General features: G+C 42.3%; 1 protein-coding gene and 1 long non-coding RNA gene across 7 annotated transcripts in view; one reads left to right on the forward strand and one right to left on the reverse strand.

The window, feature by feature from the left end:
- The window catches only part of CSMD1 (CUB and Sushi multiple domains 1), a 1,327,842-nt gene that overhangs the window by 551,202 nt on the left and 756,232 nt on the right, over positions 1-20,408 (reverse strand). The window lies entirely within an intron of this gene.
- LOC105075969 (uncharacterized) overlaps positions 1-20,408 on the forward strand; it is a 114,150-nt gene that overhangs the window by 78,298 nt on the left and 15,444 nt on the right. Inside the window, exons 1-5 of one of the 6 annotated variants that reach the window (XR_006728021.2) lie at positions 11,295-11,637; positions 14,399-14,482; positions 15,528-15,619; positions 16,134-16,251; positions 16,406-16,536. This is a non-coding gene — a long non-coding RNA (uncharacterized LOC105075969). Of the gene's footprint in view, positions 1-11,293; positions 11,638-14,398; positions 14,483-15,527; positions 15,620-16,133; positions 16,252-16,405; positions 16,537-20,408 lie in introns of those variants that run through there. The other 5 variants (XR_006728023.2, XR_835962.3, XR_006728022.2 and 2 more) reach the window with 5 other exon arrangements.

Raw genomic sequence — 20,408 nt, forward strand, 5'->3', positions numbered from 1 at the left:
GGGCTCCTGAGAGTGGCGTGACCCAGGCTGACGCGTCGGAGGAGAGACAGACTGAAGTAATTAGTGATTAATGTTTTTCAGTCTCAAATGCTTTCTTTAAACTTTCTTTAAACTGCAGAATAATTGGGGAATTATTTAATATCAAGTGTTATTTGGCTTTAAAAAAATAATGAAAGGTGTTCCTTCTTTAACCAACAAGGAGTAAGGAGAATAAAGTAAGGTAGGGCATTGATGGAAAAGTAACCAGAACAACACTGAATGCAGAGAAGTCAAATTACATAAGAAGACAGGCAATCATTCCAGAGAAGAGGGCAAAGGTGCTTATTTGCCAGGCAGCCTCAAAGACAGCCATCAATGGCCCCTGGGGTTCCTGGGGTTCACGCCTGGTGTAAGCGTCTCCCTTAAGCGTGGACTGGGCCTGCTAACTCAAAGAACAGAGCACAGGAGAAAGGAGGGCGTGTCACTTCCCAGATGAGAGGTTAGGTCATAAAAAGACCATCCTCTCTTTGTCTCCTTTTCTCCTTCTCTGGGGCCCCTCCCGCTGAGAGGTCACAGCCTCCACGTTGTGAGGAAGCCCTGTGCAGAGGACCCAGGTGACAGAGCTTGGAAATAAATCCTCGCCTAGTCAAGCGTTGGGGAGACTCCAGCCCCTGCTGACACTCCTCCCGCAGCCCTGCGGGAGGGCCTGAGACCAAACCGTCAGATAAGCAGCTTCTAGACTACTGACCCTCAGGAACTCAGATAATAAATGTGTGTGACTTCGAGCTGCTACATCTGGGGGGATTTTGTTACACAGCAACAGAGAAGTAAGGCAGTTGGGAAAACTGATTCAGCTTTTGCTACAGGGACCAGAGGTAAAGTTACAGAGCCAAATACCTGTGCATCTGTGCATCATGTCCTCTCCTGTTTTAATTAGACAGGCTCAATGACAAGAAATTTAATACCAGGTGTGTGTGTGTGTGTGTGTGTGTTTATAATATCTGCAAGTATCATAAGGGAATTAATATTTAAACTACTCATTTGGACTTGGAATCTGGCTCAAGAGATACTCAACATGGTGGTGCCAGGGCGTGGCAGGATATTTAAGCTTCTTTACTGATATGTTCATTTAAATTTTATTTATGTGCAAAATACATACTGTCTGCACAACCTACAGAATTTCAAAGATACAGCACTCTCACATACGGTGAGAACTTCTCCCACCTCTGACCCCATCTCCCAATTTCCGTCCCCCCCATAAAGACCAATGATCTGCATGTATTTTGTGCATGTATTCCGTAGGAAAAATGTTTGTGTCTTCTTCCTCAAAGTCTAGAAAATGTAGTTCTAGGTACAGATGACTTGAAACACCAATTACATGCAATAACACATTTCCCTTTTTTATGCTTTAACACTGCAACTGCAACCCCGTGCCCCGCCCAGGCAACGTGCTTCCTGCCTCCCTTGTGGCACGATTCTCACTGACACTCGTCATGTTGTACAGTGAGCACTCTGCCTACAGTCTTTTTCTGTTTCCTTGATGCGATGACGCTCTGTGAGAGCAGAGAGTCTTTCTTCTGTTTTGTTTAAAAGACGAAAACCTCACTATTACTTACTCAAAAGAAAATGTGCCTTAAAACCAGTATACACAGATGAGATGTCATATCTGAGTATGCGGTTTACGTATGTGTGTAACACTGTGTGCATAAAATGTCGTTAGCAAGGAGCATGTTTCTGAATCACGAGGAGAAGTATGGTTACCAACAAAAATGTTTACAAAATAATTCCATAGGTGTAAATACTTTATTATGATACCTAAATTTTAATTTAGAACCTTTTATCAATTGTCAGTTTTGTTACACAATGAACTGATTTTTTTTAGTTTAATCTAACTTTTAAAAATCCTATGATCAAAATTTTCCTGATTGAAATTAGCTTTTATGGTTGAGCAATGACAGCATCTCATTTTTCTTAAACGTGCCTAGTTCGTGGGTGGCAGTTTAATTAGAAAATTATACGAGAAGCACAGAAAAAGGAAAATAAAGTATCTGTAGATTTAATTGCCTATTATAAATTATATTTCAATTACACTACTAAGAAAATGGGAACAATGGTAATGTAGTAAAATGGAAAACAGAATCAAGACAGTGGATACAAATGACAACGTGGTATCACACATGTGGTTCAAATGCCACCATGATTTCCCTGTGCCTTCAGTGCTTTTTTTCTCAGTTGCCTGGGTTGAGTTGTAAATAAATGATCTCTTTCCTCGTGCGAAATACAGCAAAAAGTTTGTAGGTGGCTCTAGGCATCCTTGGAAGCAGTCCTAACTTTTAAAACCAAGAACTGCTAAATTAATTATACCCTTTTGTAAAAACAAAGTGTAACGTGGATGAGAATTCTATGGTTCACTTGCATTTAAATATTTCCCTTGTCTGCTCATAGGAACAGGCCCTGTGTCCCTGTTTTGCCGTCCAGCAATCTCTAAGTGGCTGATATTGAAAAAAGTAGGAAAAGGAAATAACAAGGTTAAAATGGCAATAAAACTGTGTTGAAAGAAGCTATAAATTTCATTAAAAAGTTCTTGTTCTTTGGGTTTTGGTTGTTTTTATGAAAATGGAGTATTTTTTCAGTGGCTTTGGAACCAGACATGACCTCGTTGCCCTGCCACTCCTATAAAAGATGTGCCTTTTAGCAACTTTTGAGTATACAATACAGTACTGTTAACCTTAATCACAGTTCTGAGCATTACATCCTCCAGAACTTATCTATCCTGCTTAACCGCCTCTGTGTACCCTTGATGAAATACTTTCTCCTTAATAAAAGGAAGTATTTGTCTTCATACAAATACAGACAGAATAACTATTTTCCTCTAGAAATCTCTACTAAGGGAACAAATGATAAAACAGAAATCATCATGTGGGTAGAAAGAAGATGGCTGTGTGTCTGTGTGTGTGTCTGTTTATTTCTAGACACTGTTGGGGAAATTCTTGTTTTAATGAAACATAGTTGATATACAGCATTACACTAGTTTGATGTGTACAATGTAATGATTCAGTATTTGTACAGGCTGTGAAGTGATCACCACCATAAGTCTAGTTAACATCCATCACCATGCATAAAGAATTTTTTTTATGTTATGAGGACTTTTAAGATCTCCTCCCAATAATTTTCGACTATACAATGTAGTATACCAACTGTAGTTACTATGCTGTATATTATATCACCATGACTTATTCAAAACTGGAGATTTGTACCTTTTGACCACCCCCTACCCCTGCCTCTGGCAACCACCAATCTGTTCTCTGTGTTTAAGATTCCTGCACGTAAGTGATATAATCCAGCGTTTGTCTTTCTCTGACCTATTTCACTAAGCATAATGCTCTCAGGGTCCATCCATGTTGTTGCAAATGGCAAGCTTTCATTCTTTTTTATGGCTGAGTCATATTCCTCTGTGTGTGTGTGTGTGCGCGCGCGTGTGCATCGCACCTTCTTCATCCATTCATGCATTGATGGACACTTAGGTTGTTTCCATATCTTGGCTATTGTCAGTAGTGCTACAATGAACTCAAGGGTGTTTACATTTTTTCAAGTTAATATTTTTGATTTTTTTTTCAGACAAATACCCAGACGTGGAATTGCTGGATCCATAACCAAGTTTTTGAGGAGCCTCCTTACTATTTTCCTTAGCGGCTGCACCAACTTACACTCCCACCAGCAGGGCACAGGTTCCCTTTTCTCTGCATCCTTAATGCTTTGCATGTCTTGCCTTTTTGACAGCCAGTCTGACAGGTGTGGGGTGATAGCTCACTGTGGTCTGTGGTCTGCGTTTGCATTTCCCTTATGATGAGGGATGTTGAGCATCTTTTCTTGCACCTGTTGGCCAACTGTATGTCGTCTTTGGGAAAATGTCTATTCAGATCCTCTGTCCATTTTTCAAATTGGATTGTTTGTTTTCCTGATATTGAGCTGCATGAGTTGTTTATGTATTTTAGGTATTAACCCCCAATCAGATACATGATTTGCAAATATTTCCTCCTATTCAGTAGGCTGCTTGTTCATTTGGTTGATGGTTTCTTTTTTTTTTTTTTAGCTTAATGTAGTCTCAGTTGATTATTTTTGCTTTTGTTGCCTTTGCTTTTGGTGTCAGATCCAAAAAAATCATCTCCATAACCAATGTCAGGAGTCTTACTGCCTATGTTTTCTTCTACGAGTTTTACAGTTTCAGGTCTTACAGTCAAGTCTTTAATCCATTTTGAGTTAATTTTTGTGTGTGGTGTAAGAGAGAAGTCTGGTTTCATTCTTTCACATGTGGCTGTTCTGTTAACTTAGCATTTGCTGAAGAAACAATCCTTTCCCTCCTCAAATTCTTGGCAAAAACAATCCATCATAAAATAATCGACCGTTTATGCGTGGGTTTATTCCTGGGCTCTCCATTCTGTTCCATTGACCTATGTGTCTGTTTTGATTACTCTAGCTTTGTAATATAGGTTGAATCAGAAAGCGTGGGGTCTCCAGCTTTGTTCTTTCTTAAGATTGCTTTGGCTATTCGGGGTCTTTCATGGTTGTATAAAATTATAGAATTGTTTGTTCTATTCTGTGAAAAATGCCATTGAAATTTTGATAGGGATTGCATTGAACCTGTGCACTGTATGGACATTTTAACAGTGTTGATTCTTCCAATACACGAGCATGGAATATCTGCATGAATTTGTACAGGCTGAGTGGTCTTCTGCTACGAACCCTCTAATTCTTACAGTCCCGTGAACTAACCCCTGTCCTCCACAGCCAGGCAATCAAAGGGTATCCCTTGGGTCACAGCCTCAAAAACCAGGTCATCAGACATAAAATCAGGCGCACCATACATGTGTAGATGCTCCCCTCTGGGAGATACTGATGCTCTGGGGTACAGCGGGGGGTGGGAGGAACAATTAGGGCACCTGCCCCCCCCCAAAGACGCTGGGTTTTAGGAAGACAGGGAGAGCAGGAAGACGGTGCCCTTCAGCTCCCATCACCAGAGGGTATCCCAGCAGGTCCTGGCTTTCAGCCCAATGCTTTAAAATTAGAAAATGAGTCTCTTTCACATGAAGTCTGGGTGCTTTTCAAAAGGCTCCCCTGGCACTGGACCCTGGGTGGGTGAGGCTGCCTGTGAGTGCTCTAAGAGCCATCTCTCAGTTCACCGCAGCGCCCTGGGTCTTGTGGGCGAGGGCCCCCACAGTCTTCAAAGCCAGATGTTTCAGGTGCCAGTCTTACAAGTTAGGGCATACAGTCTGGGGAACGGACCCTTCATTCCAGGAGAGCGGCTGCAGGTTCTGAGCTCCCACGCGATGGTGGGCTCCACACCGGGGGCGGATATGTGGTGACAGTGTGCCAGGCTTCCTTTCTGCGACCACGTGTTTTTTGTTTTCATTTCCCTGATGTGAAGGGGGCTGCTCTGTCAGTTTTCAGGTTTTGTCCAGAGGAAGTTCCTCCGTATGTTGTACATGTACATTGGTGCGTCCACTGGAGGACGTGAGTTCAGGACCTTCCTACGTGAGCATCTTGAACTGGAAATTCAGAAAAGTCTTAAAAATCTCTGTAGCCAGCTCTGACACTTCAACCCCCCACCCCTGCCAGGAGAAACATCCTGGAGGTGAAGGGTTCAGAAAAAACCAGCTAGAGATGTTTTCCCTGTGCAGGACCCTGCACACCAAGTGTCGGAGCTCAGTTATGTGTATTGACGGGGACTGGGCTGCCTGTCTGTTCTGATGAGCTGATTTTATATAATAAGATGGAAAGAAGTGTCAGTGCACTGTTTTGTCTTTAAAAGGAAAATTATCTTATTTGAAAGTTATTTGTGGAAATAAATAATATAATTTCCCTATTAAAGTATGTTTTGTTGAATGTTAAAACAAAGTTTTCCTCTTATGTTGACTCGTGGGAAGCCTTCTCTGAGAAAGGATTTGTGTTTGGAGTTGGTTCCTTTCCCGGGGGGCATCGTAGATACGAAAAATACCTACAAAACCAGTGCTGGCTTATTAAAATTTACTACTATCCTGGTGAGGACAATGGTTACATACGTTCCATGGAATGATGACTCTAGACAAAGGGCCAAGATTTCATGTAAATTTGTACTTTAAAAAAAAGAGAATATGTACTTTAAGGTTTAACCTATTTGTAATTCTTTTTTTTTTTTTTCCGTCTAGTTTCAGAGAAAATTAAGCTACAATGCATATAAGTGAACCGACTCACTTCGTGGTACGTTTATGAATAACCTAATACGTACTAGCAGAAATTTCCAGCAGAGTATTTATCGTGTTGCTCCCAGGTGCTAATTAGCAAAGGGAAAACCCAGTCAGTGGTATGATCGCTGGCACCTCTCCTTAGAGACAGCACGAAAGCCTGGGAACCGATGGGAGGTTTATCGAGGATCACCCTTTAGCTAAACGTCTCTGTCCCTTTCCGAGCGTCACCCATGCACATTTAAGAAGAAACTAACAAGGTTGAGAGTTTCATGATCAATTTTGTCAGGCTCTGGCTGCACTCTGGATTTTGTTTGTTTTTATTTTTTTCCCATTTTTAAAGACTTTGTTTTTTGGGGGGTGATAATTAGGTTTGTTTGTTTGTTTGTTTTTAATGGAGGTACTGAGGCCCTCCTGCATGCTAAGCATGCACTCTCCCACAGAGCTGTACCCTCCCCTCTGGATTTGGGGGTTTTAAATAAATGGTTTTCTTAAATGTCAAATAAAGGTTTTTAAGAAACAGGGACAAGCCCCCTCCCATTTCCTGGGCTCTTACCTGAATGCTGGGCTTGTTTTACTCATTCCAGGCATCCTGCAAGTGTTTGTTGAAATCCGCAGTTTTTAAACCTGACACCCTCATTAGGTCGTGACCCTTTAAAAAATTCTGGCTGCCCACACTCCAGTCCATTCTGACTGAATTAGAATTAACGTGTTGAATAAACTTCTTTTGGAGGAAGGTAAGATCAGCTTAACCCGTTTAAGAAACAGCTCCTGGGAAGGCGCTGCAGGGTGACTTTTTACCATGCAGAGCTGATTGTTCCTTTTACTAAGAATGCAGCATGAGCGGGTGAAGGCCTCAGAAAGCTCTCCTGGGGGTCCGCAGGGAGGGAGCAGGAGGGCCGGCCAGGCTGTGAGCTGACTTTGCAACAGTAAACAGGCCTGTGGCCTTCCCCGCAGGCAGAAGGCAGGCTGGCTTGAATGCAATCTCTCCTCTTCCCTGGCATTCCCTTCTCATGCAAAGGAAGGTGTGGTTTTGTTTTCAAGGATCTGAGAGCAAAGAAAAGGGAGAAAAGCAAACCACAGGATCCAGTTGTAAGTACAGCCTCGCAAAAGAACTTGAATGTAAGGGACTGAAATGAAGGGCACGGAGACCTAGAGGGAGGCTCATTCCTGCAGCCCTACCCCCGTCGGAGTGACCTCCCTGGAGACTGGCCTGTTTGAATCCTAGAATCCAGCATGATGTGCCTGAAATAAGGTGCATTTAGGGCTGATCTGAGAGCACCAGAGTGAATCTCAGGTACAGACAGCTGTAGGCGGTGTTCTAGCTGTAGCTTGGTCTCCTGTCATTTTGTAGTAGAAAATTCTACCCAGAGAGAGGGCTCCTCTGGAATTCCCGAGTTCCGTCGCTCAGTTAAACACGTGCACATCACCTCTCCTGACGCAAGGTTCCAGCCTGCTTCACTCCCAGAGGAGGCAACGCAGGCACGGGGGCGTTCTGTGTCTGCAGCAGGTGCCCCGGGCACTGACATTTCTGTGGTGTTTGGTTTGGTTCTTGTAACACATCTTGAGCTGCTTATTTATAACAAGGCCTGGCTGTTCAGGGTCTTAATACTAAGTATAGGGAGAGCAGCAGGTGTTCACCTTATTAAATCAATCAAGCTTCCCAATTAACGTTCAGCGCATTGTTCTTTAATTAGCACGGTGGCTAGTTAAGAGCCTGACAAACGAGGTCGCGTTTCACCAAACATTTGCGCTGACGTTTTGTACGACGCTAAGAATTCCTCAGAAAGCCTGCCCGTGAACTCCTAAGACCGTCGCTCGTTTTCGGTGGACTTTGATGGTAACTGCTTAAAGAAACAAGGGCAGCAGAGTGAACTAATAATTGCAGAGGCTGCAAAGCTGAGCAGGAACTTTAAGGGCGGGTACAATCTGTTTCATGCTCTCTGCACTGCTGTTACTAGAATCCACTGTCTTGTCTAAACTGAAAATGCTCCTGAACTTCCTATTCCAATGAGAACCCATCCCCTAACTAGTAAGAAAAACTAATCTTTTTAAAAACTGCATTCATCTTTTAACTTTCTGCTTCCTAATATCCTGAAAAATTATGTAAATATTCAGTATGCACAGAGTAGAACTATTTTATTAAAAAAAATTGAGGATGTCTTGATAGAAAGACAAAAAAAAGCCTTGTTTTCTTCCTAATCATCAGACTCATACGTTTTGACTCTCACATAGCGTAATAATGAACTTTTAAAAAACACACCTGAAGGCTAAAGCCTCACGAATCTCCCTTTCTTGCTCTTCGAACGGAAAGAGATGAAGGAAGACCCAGGGTGCATGCTGTGCTGGTCGGTGTAAAAGACTCTGCCCTTTCACTCTGGAAACGCTTGCCTGCAGACTGAAGGTATTTACTGACTGAGGTGTCGTCGATTTACAGTGCGTTAATTTCCGGTGTACGGCACAGCGATCCACTGACACGTGTCTTCTGTTTCACAGCATCCTCCCTGGTAGGTTCTGGTGATAGCGAGTAAGGTTCCCTGTGCTGCACAGGAGGACCTGGCTGTTTGTCCAGTTTGTATGTAGGAGTTAGTATCTGCAGATCCCAAACTGAAGGTGTTAGTAAACGACCTGAACCATTTTAAACGTCTGATGGTGCGTTTTAGTTTCGTTCCTACTGAAACATGAGAGGAACGTGCCAGGGTGAGTGTGTGTGAGAGACAAGTGTTTCCAGCTGCACCTGTGCCCGCCCTGCCCCACCCCCACGGCCGCCTTTGAGGGGAGGAGAGATGGGAGCTAGCACAGTGCGTGGTACTTCGGATAATACGTCGCTATACACGGTTTCTGGAATATTTCGCTATTGGTAAGAGGCTGGTACTTCCTATACTCAGGAGGTTTCAGCAAAAAGTTAATTATTTCTGAAAACAGTTGGCATCCAATTGGGGTTTCTTTTGCATGCATCAGGGTGCTGAACAAGTCCTAAAGCCAGGAGAAAGAAGGTCAAATTTACTCAAGCTTTACCCTTTTTCTTACTATTTTTATAATTTAGATCTTGACCTTAGAGCCAGTTAGTTCAAAATGGATACACTGCTGTGTCCCGACCCAACTTGTCTCGTTCAAGGAAGTTTTATTCACCACCTCCACTAGGTCACCTGGTGTGTACAGGTGACAATTCAAAGGAGCATGAGGTGAGGCCGAGGTCCAGGGAGCTCACAGGCTGCTGGAGGCGGCGCTCACCGCAGCCCATGGAGCGCCTGCAGAGCGGAAGGCCCTGCTCCCAGCCCCGCTGAGTGGGTGCCACGCCCAAAGTCAGTTCTCCTTTCTGTGAGTATTTTTTGAAAACTAGAAATCCAGATTGAAAATGATCACAGACTTTAAATGGAGGTGGTTTTGTAACACTCCAGATACCTGACCAGAATCCTGGATCTTCATTCCACTAGAATCTAAGCTAGTCACTGACGAGCTGGCGGATAGGCCTACTCAGAATAGTCCGTCAGCTCTTCTTCATTGACTTGGCCTGCACCCACGTGCCCGGACACGCAGGTGACTGCACCGTTGCTGCGAGAGTCAACATGCAAATAGGAGGAAGAAGAGGCAGCATTTAATCTTGCACCCGGGCTAGATCCACAGCACCGTCACTGCCAGCTTCTTACACCCCCCGGGCCTGCCAGCCCAGAGCCACGTGAGCTTCCAAGCTTGGCATCTAAGTGACCTGGGGTAGTACATCTGTTTGGGTTTTCCAAGAAGAACAGTATTACTAGGAGAGTAGAAGACAGGTGGGAGTAACATTTACTAAACATTTACCAGGCGCCCACATCTAAGTACAGTGATGCCTAAAATCAAGTGGAGTCCAGATTTAAACTCCAAAACCCAGCTTCATTCATTTTTTTATTGCACTGACTTAATAATTATAGTCTACTTATAGCTAACATTTAAAATAACAGTCCTAGTCATAACTTTATATGTCAGAATTAAGAATTTCAGGAACAGGAATATGACCCTTCTTTTTCTCCAAATTCTAACATAAAGTGTCTAGCAGAAGACATGGGAACGCTTAGCGTAGGCCGAGCCACCTGACTGTTGCATGGAAGTCTCGGAGGTGCTGCGCTCGGTTTCCCGCAGGTGAGCATAGAGCATCGGGTGCGGTGGGGATTGCTCTCGGCTGCTGAATTTGGTAGCTTTTCACATGTATGAGTAACTGCAGACATTTTACCTGTGTTTACTCTTACTTTCTTCATGAAAACTACATGTGAGATATGACTAGTGAGCTGTGATTTACCCTGGCACAGCGAGAGCCTCACACAGAGTGTTATTTAAACTGTACATGGCACAGGAACTTCATGATCTGCAGTTTAAAGAGCTAGGAAAACTTCAGGTAACGCCAGTTCCAGTCACTGTTCGCACGCTGCCTTAGTCGCCGTGTTAGAGCACACTGTCCCGGTTTTAAAACTGCCAGCTGTAAAACCCAGCCCCTAATTGTAAGAGTTGATAAAAAGCCTTCTCTGACTCCCAGATATATTCTGAGCATTATGTAATATCTCATATGCAAACTTTCTGAAAGTGTGTAGCATATTAAATGTTCAATAAAAGTGAGTATTTTATTAATTCCTGGTGAGCCTGGGTTAGTAAAAGTAAGGCTCAGAGACTTTCACTTTATTTACTATAGTTCAGCCGTCCCGTTCACAAGGCTTTGCCACGTGGGGAGATGAGTTACAGAGCACACAGCTTTCCTTCGCAGCACAAGAGAGAAAGAGGAGCGTGCTGAAGCTCCTGAGATCACTGAAGGGTTTTGGGGGGGAAAGCAAACAAGTTTACAGAAAGGTTTATATAAAGAATATAGTCAAAACTGAGTATGTCAAATGCAGTTGATAGGTTTTCTTTATAAGGGTTTCCTCTTTTTGATTTTTTTGTATACGGGTGTTTTTACTGACCAGCTGTCAGTTTACAATGCTGTGTCAGTTTCTGGGCGCAGCGCAGCGCTTCGGGCGGGCGTGAGCAAACGTGTATTCATCCTCACGCCCACAGGTTGCTACGAGATGTTGACTACAGGTCACCGAGCTCTGCAGTATGAGCCTGTTTACCTGCTTGATACATGTTAGTTAGTAGCTGCAAATCTCGAACTCCCAGTTTATCCCTCCCCAGCCCCTTCCCCACCCACCCGGCAGGAGGCGGGTTCTGACTGGAGCTTTGAAACAGCGGAGGAGCTTAAGGAGGGGCCCTTGTCCCGATGGGAGCACGCAGGCTGAGTGCCAGGGAGTAAGGGGTGTGTTCGGCACAGCAGGGAGGTTCTGCTGGGAGTGGGTGCAGAGGGCTGCTGCTGCGGACCTGTCTCCTTCCTGTCAGCCCTTAACTGGAGACCAGCGCGGGCCCCGGGCCGCAGCGCTGGCACGAGCTGGCCGCCACCGCAGGCTTCCTTGCAGGCTGCTTGCTCATCGCTCAGGTTGGTGGGGGCTGGGGTTTCCTTTATAGTCAGCAGTACGGGAGCGCTGCCTCGACCACAGTCGGCGGCTTGAACGTAGATTACTGTTTCAGTCCCAACAGTCTACATGGAACACGGAAAATCAGAACGGAGCGCCCCCAGCATGACAATACTTAGGCTTCTCGCAAGTGTCATTAGTCGGAGAGTCACCTAGTGTGTCTTTGTTTTTACACCAAGTAAACTTCCTCAGGAGAGAAATGCATTACTAAATATGACAGCTGTCTATCTACACATTCAAAATTCTACCATCCTCTAACCCAGTGTTACTTTTTTGCTTCATAAAAAGAGTATTCATGGCCAGGAGTCTGAGGGGTTGGGATAGGCTGGAATGACATTTTGCATGAATGATGAAATGATTTTTATTGTGATGTAGTAAGCACTGAACCAACCACCTGACAGGATAAACTAATCTGCTAAATGCATCAGTTGTTGAGAGTTTACTGATTTACTGAAAAACAGTTCTTTTCATTTGGAGAGTAAACCAATTTTGTTTGTGACAGTCGGTACACGGGAACCCAACCCAAAAGTATTGTTTTGATTTCAAGTAGTTTTACCTTGAAAAAAAGACTCTTAAAATCTTTGCTTTAAACAAAAAACTGGAGACATTTAGATTTATAAATAGCGTATAAGTGCAGATAAGCTGTACCTGGTTTGTTTATAAATATTTTAAATTTTTTGTTGTGTTTTAAACATAAAACATGAGGATAATGTTTTTTTAGAGTTCTGCTACCAGTCATTTAAGTAAGCAGATAATTATAGTCGTACAGATAGGAGAAAACACTAAGAAAGTACTGAAGTACTGATGCTAGCCATTTCAGGGTGATATGTATTTTTAATATTTTTAAAAATCATTATTTTTCAATATGAGCAATTACTTTTGTGATTGTGTAAGGAAAATATATACTATTTTGGAAAATCATGTCGAAAAAGATAAGAAGAAAATGTATTATTATATGGCTAAGAGGGGTAAAACACATTTTTAAAACAAAATATTCAGTATCTTTGGTTAGATGTCAATTTTCTGCCCGAGTGTGTGTGTCAGCGGGGAGGGAGAGGGTGGTGTCTATGTTCATTTGTGTGAATTTATGGAAACAGAAAAAGGAAACAAAAACATAGATCACAATACTGCCAGTCGAGGTGTGATTTTATTTTCTGTGTTTTCTGTTGTTTCAAGAAATCTCTAACATCACTTTTATAATACAAGTATATTAACATATACTTTAAAAGCATCCTATATTTTAAATATTTAATATGAATTGATCTTGCTGAATTACTAAGTTCCCAAATTATTTTTCAGATGCTATGGAAATGTCCTATTTCATCTGTAATTCTTCCATATTGAATGAGTACTGATTACTATTTCCAAGTAATTTTGTGATTTCTCAGAAGTTTAAAAATTCTAAATATTTGTCCATCAAACTGTAAAAAGTGCTTGATTTCCTATCAAATGCATATTTGAGGTATCTGATGGAAAGGAGTTTTGATTTAAATGTACATGATTCTAACGTGCTTTGTCTCCAGTACTGAGCTTCTGTGGACATTTTTACTAGGTACCGAATTCTATTAAAATCATGAAGAAAAGACAATTATAAAAAAAAAAAAATATAAACCCTACCTACACCCTTGAACAGCAAACATGAAGATTTTGATTAGCATTTAATGAGATTTTCCCCCCAAATATTGTTTTTTTTTTTATGGCATAGCCAAGTCTTTCATACATCAGTATGTATGTACACAATTCTGGTTCAAAACTCCCAGCAAGGAAATCTCATGAACAGGGAAAAGGGTAAATTTAACCTGACCCTTTAACAAAAGCACTTTTTTTTCCTGGAGAAGTGATACAGCCGGTGCAAAGGCCAGCTGCTCTGATGACAGATGGCCACCAGACAGCCTCACATGTGTTGTTTTGTTACTCGTTCTTATAATTTTTCTAAGCAATGCATTCAAGTTTTTAATCAGACATATAGCATCAAAAGTAGAATCTATGATTTAGAGTAATCGAGGAATTGATTACATTTGCTTACTCCAGCTTCGCAAAACTATGACTGGCTGTCACCAGAACAAAAGTTAGGAATGGAGACCCAGCCGTAGTAATCTTCCAGGAAAGCCACCATCATCCGTTGGCTTGCTGTGTCAATGGCAGTGGTGTCTCCAGTTAAAAGATGAAGAGTGCAGGGCAGTCACTGATTTTACTGGACAGTCACATCTGCTTGTGGGATGTCACTGTATCTGAATGACCGCCCTTACTGGGACCTAGTCCCAAGTGGGGCTCACATCTCACTTGTATTTAAACAACAAATGCAGGGTGTCAGACAGCCACTGGCCTTAAGAACATGCATTTTGTTCAGACAGTAGGAATTCAGAGGGGATTTGCATACTACACAGTAGAAGACGTTAAACTGAGGACAATCAGTAAATAGGATGGTCAGACCAGGACTGTATTTGGAGTAACAAACACACCCAGCTCACCATCATTAAACATGATTCCAACCCTGTTTTAACTCTACAAACACGAGCCCCTTAAGGCTGAAGGCTGTGGTCCCTGACAGTCCGCTGCTGGCCGGGCGTCCGCACGCACGTGGTGAGAGCGGAGTCACTGGATGCTCGGGAGTTGAGTGTTCCGGACGTGTAACGGGCTGTTTATCCGTGAGCTGCTGCTTTCAAATTTAACGACAAGGAATCTGATAGCACTTGTGCAAAAACATTTCTTGTTTGTCTACAGGAAGCCAAAGAGCCTCTTGCCTTGCCTCCATCTTCCACCTCGCCCCACAGAACCACCTCAAACAGACCTGCTTTCGGATATTGGGTAAGAATGCATATTTAAAAATCGATGCTAAGTGCGTAAAAACAAAGTTAAAAATGACTAATTTTTGTGTTTCAGTTTAATTTTTGTGCTAAAAATACTTTGAAGAATTTTAGTACTTGGCCCAACCTTATTAAGTATATAGAAGATAACTTATGTTTTCCTGAAAAGTGCAGAACCAGAAGTGGATTAAGTACTCTTAGGTTCGATAAATTCCATTTTTTGAAAGATATCAGATATTTGACTACGTTTATCAGAATGGGTCTTAGAAGATAAGATCCCCAGTAATTGTTTCTGGCAGAATTATCAGTGGGTGATAAAACCGTACGTGAAGATAGTACAGGAAATGGAATATTTACACAGACAATAAATATTTCAGTGAAGTACTTATTAGCTTTGAAAAGAAAAATAAGTAGGTTTTCAGTTGAAATGTTTGGCAGACACCACTTAACCTGGAGCTCAAACTGAACACCATGTGTAACGGGACAGACCCACAGTGAGTACGTGACTGAGGGCACTGCCCATGCTGAGTATTTCTGCCACTTAAGAAAAGGGCAGCTGAATCTAATCACCGGGACAGAACTAGACAAACCCAAACAGAGGGACAGTCTATAAAAACAATCGGTCTGTGCTCTTCCAAAGTACCAAGGATATGAAAGACACAGAAAGACTGCTTCTTCCTAAAGAGATGGCAACCCACTAAAATGTGAGGCTGACCTGGATTCTGGGGAAAAAAATAGATGGCATCTGCAACGTTTGACAGAATTTGAATTAGGCCTGTAGATGGACTTGAATCAGTACTGATATCCTGATTTCAGTAATTAGAGGGTGGTAATGGGAGAGGAAGCCTTGCTTTCGCTTACAAACATTTCAGAGAATTGGAACGAATGATAAAGTCAATTTGATAAAATATTAACACTGGGTGGATTTCGGTGAAAGACATGTGGACTTGTGCAACGTTTGGAAACCTGAAGTTACTTCAAAATGAGAAGTTCACATCAACGTGCTCTGTTGCTGTTACTATAATTATTACTGTTATTTCTTTCAGAGAGAGGGGAAAGGAGAAGAAAGGAATCCGTGCCCTGGGTAGTTAACTCTGGTAGGACGCCTCGTCTGCTGCGGCGCCGGCTCTGTCACCGGGTTAGGCACGGTCCCGCTCGGGTCTGAGGGCTGGCAGTTAAGTGAATGGGGGATGGCGATGGGAGAGCCTTTCGGTTTCCCCTGTAATTGTTGACTGTGTCAGATCACTTTAACCTTTACATTAGGCAGAGTCTGAATTTTAATCAGAACACATATATTCAAGCAAATGAAAACTTGCTACAAATTTTCAAGCATTTTGTGTGTGAATTCCCACATGTGTCAACAAATTCACTGACAGGATTTTCCTATAAAATTGGTGGGTTTTTTGAGAAGGTGGAAAAGAAATAGATCTATGTTAGAGATGCCTCAGGGCCTGTGTCCACAGTTAGTTACAATTTCTAAACCACTCTCTTTTCTGGAATATAATCTCACCTATTTTCTCACAAATACCGAGGTGATCTACTTTGTTACCCCTCACCCAAAAAAAATTCTTGCATGTAATCTCTTTGGAAACTATCCCTGCCCCTTGACCTCTTGAAGTTTTACTATAAAACCCTCTGCCTTCTCTCCCCAGCAGGCTCATGGTTTTGGAGGCTTTGCCCTCTGTGCCCTCCTTTGCCTGGCCAAGAAATAAAGCTGCCTTTTCTGCTGCACCCAAAACCCTGTCCTCGAGTCTCAGTTCAGTAAGTCAGGTACGGAGGCCACGTTTCGGCAACATCACGATTCGGCAGTTAACGTACCAGTTAATTCATAGTATTAACTAGGCTGCATATGTCATTTCACTTGGGTGAAGTGACCAGGAGCCCTATATCTCATCAGCATTTACTGCTCATTTCCTGTCCTTAGGATCCTAAGGGACACAGAGAAAGAAGAAACGGTCAGAGAAAGAAGAAACGGTCTGGAATAGGAGCTGTGCAAGGAGATGAGAAGCAGGTTTAATCTTCACCAGTCAACATCCACGTGAAGTCGTAGAAAAGGTAAGTGTTGACTTTGGTCAGTGACTATTTCAGAAATCCTGCCGTTAGACACGAGGACGTCCACACACGTTAGGGCTCCTCCTCCAACTCTGAGGATCACATGTACTCGTCTTACACGTGCTGGAGGACTGCTGTGTCCTCCCACACGCCTTTCAAAGCACTTCGTGTCCGTTATGCTCATAAAATGTACGTATTCCTTTCAGCTTGATTTCAGTACTAATGCAAACAGTAACTGTGATCTGTGGAGGACTCTCTAAGTTGTCATCAGTAAGTGCTCACAGCAGACCCCAGGACCACTCCTTGACACAGGGTCATCACAGACACGTGAATGCGAGAGAGTTAGCAGGTCCCAGTGCACCTAGTCTGCAGGCGGTGGCGGTGCTGGCTGAGTCCCGATCTCCTGGCGTCTGTGTTGAAGAGGAGCTTCATCCCTTCAGGTCTCAGGTTGAAAGGGTCACCTCTTGCTTATGCTCCTCGTATTTCTGTCAAGCCTCACGCTCCCATCTGTGCATCGGCCTGTCTGCACTTCCTCTTCTGTTCCGCTGAACTGTCCCTGTCGTCAGGTCCACGCCACTTAGATTACTTAAGCTCAACAGTATGTTTTCAAATCATGTACAAGTCCTTCAACTTTGTTCTTCCTTTGAAAAATAATTTCAGCTATTCTAGACCCCCTGCAATTTCATATACACTTTAGAATCAGTGTATCAATTTCTACACACATTTAAAAAAAAAGGAAGAAAGAAAAAAAGGCTGATCAGTCTGTCGGGCTCTTGGTTGAAATGGTGTTCATTCAATAGATTGTCTCCAGGTAAGTATGTGTATCTGAAAAATATTGTCTTCTGACCCATGGTCTCATTTCTGTCTTTTATAATTTCTCTCAGCTATGTTTTATAGTTTCAGCATAGAATCTTGGAGATATCTTGTTAAATTTATTCCGCAGTATTTCACATTTTGATGCTATTGTAAATAGTACAATTTTTTAAAATTTTATATTCTGATCATTGCTGCTATTGAAATTTTGGCCTTGTATCGGGGAACATTTTTACGTTAATTATGAGCGCTCATAGCTCCGTATGTCACAATGGTGATGACAGCATGTAAAGACATTTCTGTTTCTAATCTCCCTGCTTTTTCTCCCCCCTTGCCTCACTGCACTGCCTGGGAACTTGACTGCAGTTTGTGCAGAAGGCAGGCGTAGAAGTAGGCACTCTGCCTTGCTCCTGCTCTTACGAGGAATTCACTTAGTTTTCCATCAAGTAAGAAATGAGCTATGAATTTTCTGTAGATGCTCTTCCCTGGGCTACAGAAATTTTCTTTAATATCTAGTTAGCTGAGACTGAGTTTCTGTCTGCATCTGTTGATATAAGCCTGAGGTTTTTCAATTTTAGTCTGTTAATATGGTGAATTACATTGATTTTCAAACATTAAACCAGTCTTGGTCACAGTATGCTATTGTTTCCATAAATTGCTGGATCTGATTTGCCAAAATTTCATGAATTGTTTTGTGCTTCCATTTGCGCTGGCTGCAGAATGTCTTCCTCTGTTCCTTGTGATAGCTGCTTTGACTTGTGGGTTATCTGGACGCTGTCTGATGTGCATGTACTTGGGGATTCTCTATATAGGCTTTTATCAGTTTCTAGTCTAATTCTGTTGTGGTCAGGGAGCAGATTTTGTAAGATTTCCAACATTTTTAATATATTAAGCTATTTTTTTTTAAATGACTCACAATATACTCTATCTTGGTTGAATGTTCCGCGTGCCGTTGAAATGAATGTGTATTCTGCTGACTTTGGAGGCGTGTTTTAAAGAGAGCAATTAGGTCAAGTTAGTTAACAGAGTCGCTCAAACTTCCACTTCCTTATTAATTGATGTCTACTTGTTTTATAAATTATTGAGAGAAGGCTGATTAACTCTCCAACTATAACTGTACATCTGTCTACTTCAGTTTCACTGTGTAGGTTTTGCTCCATGTATTCTGAAGCTGTGAAGTTGCCTGTGCACTGAGGACGCTGCATCCTCTTGATGAACTTTGATGATTTTTTTATTATGAATTTGTCCACCTCTATTTGTAAAATAACTTTTCTTATAAAACCTTTTTTGTCTGATAGTCATGTAACAGCTCCAGCTTTCTTTGATGTATCCTCTTCTGGCCGTTGACTTCTACCTTTTCTGTGTCTTTATATTGATGTAGATTTCCTAATAGTCTGCATATGGGGGGGCTTGCTTATAAGTGACAGTTCTGCCTTTCAGTTGGGGATTTCAGTTTCGTCTTCATACACATATTCATGCAGTTAGGCTTAAACAGTCCACTTTACCATTTGCTTCCATTTTTTTTTTCCTCTGTTTTTGTTCATTTTTTCCCCCTTTTTGTCACCTTGTGGATTAATGATTTTTTAAAAATCCAATTTTATTGCTTAAATCTTACTCTTTTAATGTTACTGTAATAGTGGTTGCTCTGAGGTTATCATACACTTTTTTTGTATCTTACTGCAGCCTCCTGTCAAGTGCTGCCTCACGTACAATGTTACCCTATGCTTTTCCTCACGTCCTGTGTGCTGCTGTTGGTGTATATGCTGTGTTGCACGTAGGTTGTAAACGTCAAAACACATTTTTACTTTAAACAGTTACCTTGATAGTCAACCATCTGTTAAAGAGGCTGAAATACAAAATACATTCAGTCACATACTTACCATGTCAGGAGCTCCTCACTCCTCCTGGTAAGTTTATGTTGCATCGTTATGTCTCCTGTACACCTCTCTTTAATATTCCTTACAACATACATCTGCTGACCATGAATCTTAACTTTTTTTGAAAGATATTTTCACTGGGTGTAAAACTGACAGCTCCTCTTTGCTGTGCTTTGAAGGTCTGGCACTCTTGTCTTCTGGGTGGTACAGCTTATCTTCTGAGACTAAATCAGCTATCTATCTTTGTTACGTTTGTTCATCTGTACATACTGTATCGTTTTTCTATGGATTGTTTAAGATTTTCATTTTGATTGCAGAGTGACTTGGTGTAGTTTTCTTTGTGTTTATTCAGATTGATGCTGGTTATGCATCTTGGGTCTGTGGGTTTATACTTTGCTTCAAATCTGAACAATTTTCAGCCAATACTCAAGGATTTTTTTCCTGTGTCCTCCAACACCCTATATTGTGCCTTGATCATAATCCACATATTATATTAGACCACTTGATTTTGTCCCACAGGTCAACACATGCCCTCATGGTGTTTTCGTTTGTTTTGCTTTCCCTTTTCTCTGTGCTTCATGACCAGGACAGTAAGAAGTATGGCAGTGGCTGAGGGGTAAGTGGCAAAATGATCATGGACAGTAGACTGGTGGGAGAGATAATTTAAACATATCCCAGGTGTGACCGAAGCGACACGTACTAAGTGGGAAAGGGGGAAGCCAGAGGCGGGAAAGCGAAGCATGGAACAGAGGGACCTCTAGCGGGACGGAGCCACGAAAGCTGGCCTGCACTGGCGCCCTTTAGAAACGGGCGTGATGATTACGGCTTCCTCACAGGATGGTGTTAGGCTGACTTAGTACAGGTAGAGTGCTTCAAACAGTTCCTGAACCACAGTAGGGGCGACATGTATTTCTGATCAAAAGGCATGTGGAGTCTGCGTGTCAGCAGTTTTTGTTGGAGGTTAGAACTGGGGGAGCTTTAATAAGGGCGTGAAGAGTGGACTGAGGAGCAGGTCCTCTGTGACAGATTACCAGGGGAAGAAAGGAGAGGTGTTAGGCTTTACTGGACATTTTGGATGTAATCCGTCTTCTTGGGGAAGGGGGATTTTCTCAAGAAATTATTTTAAATGTTTTCATTGCTTTTTAATGATAGACAGTTTTAAAAAATGTAACCCTGCTTTAGGAA

This window comes from Camelus bactrianus, chromosome 26, assembly GCF_048773025.1.
Source record: "Camelus bactrianus isolate YW-2024 breed Bactrian camel chromosome 26, ASM4877302v1, whole genome shotgun sequence".
NCBI lineage: Eukaryota > Metazoa > Chordata > Mammalia > Artiodactyla > Camelidae > Camelus > Camelus bactrianus.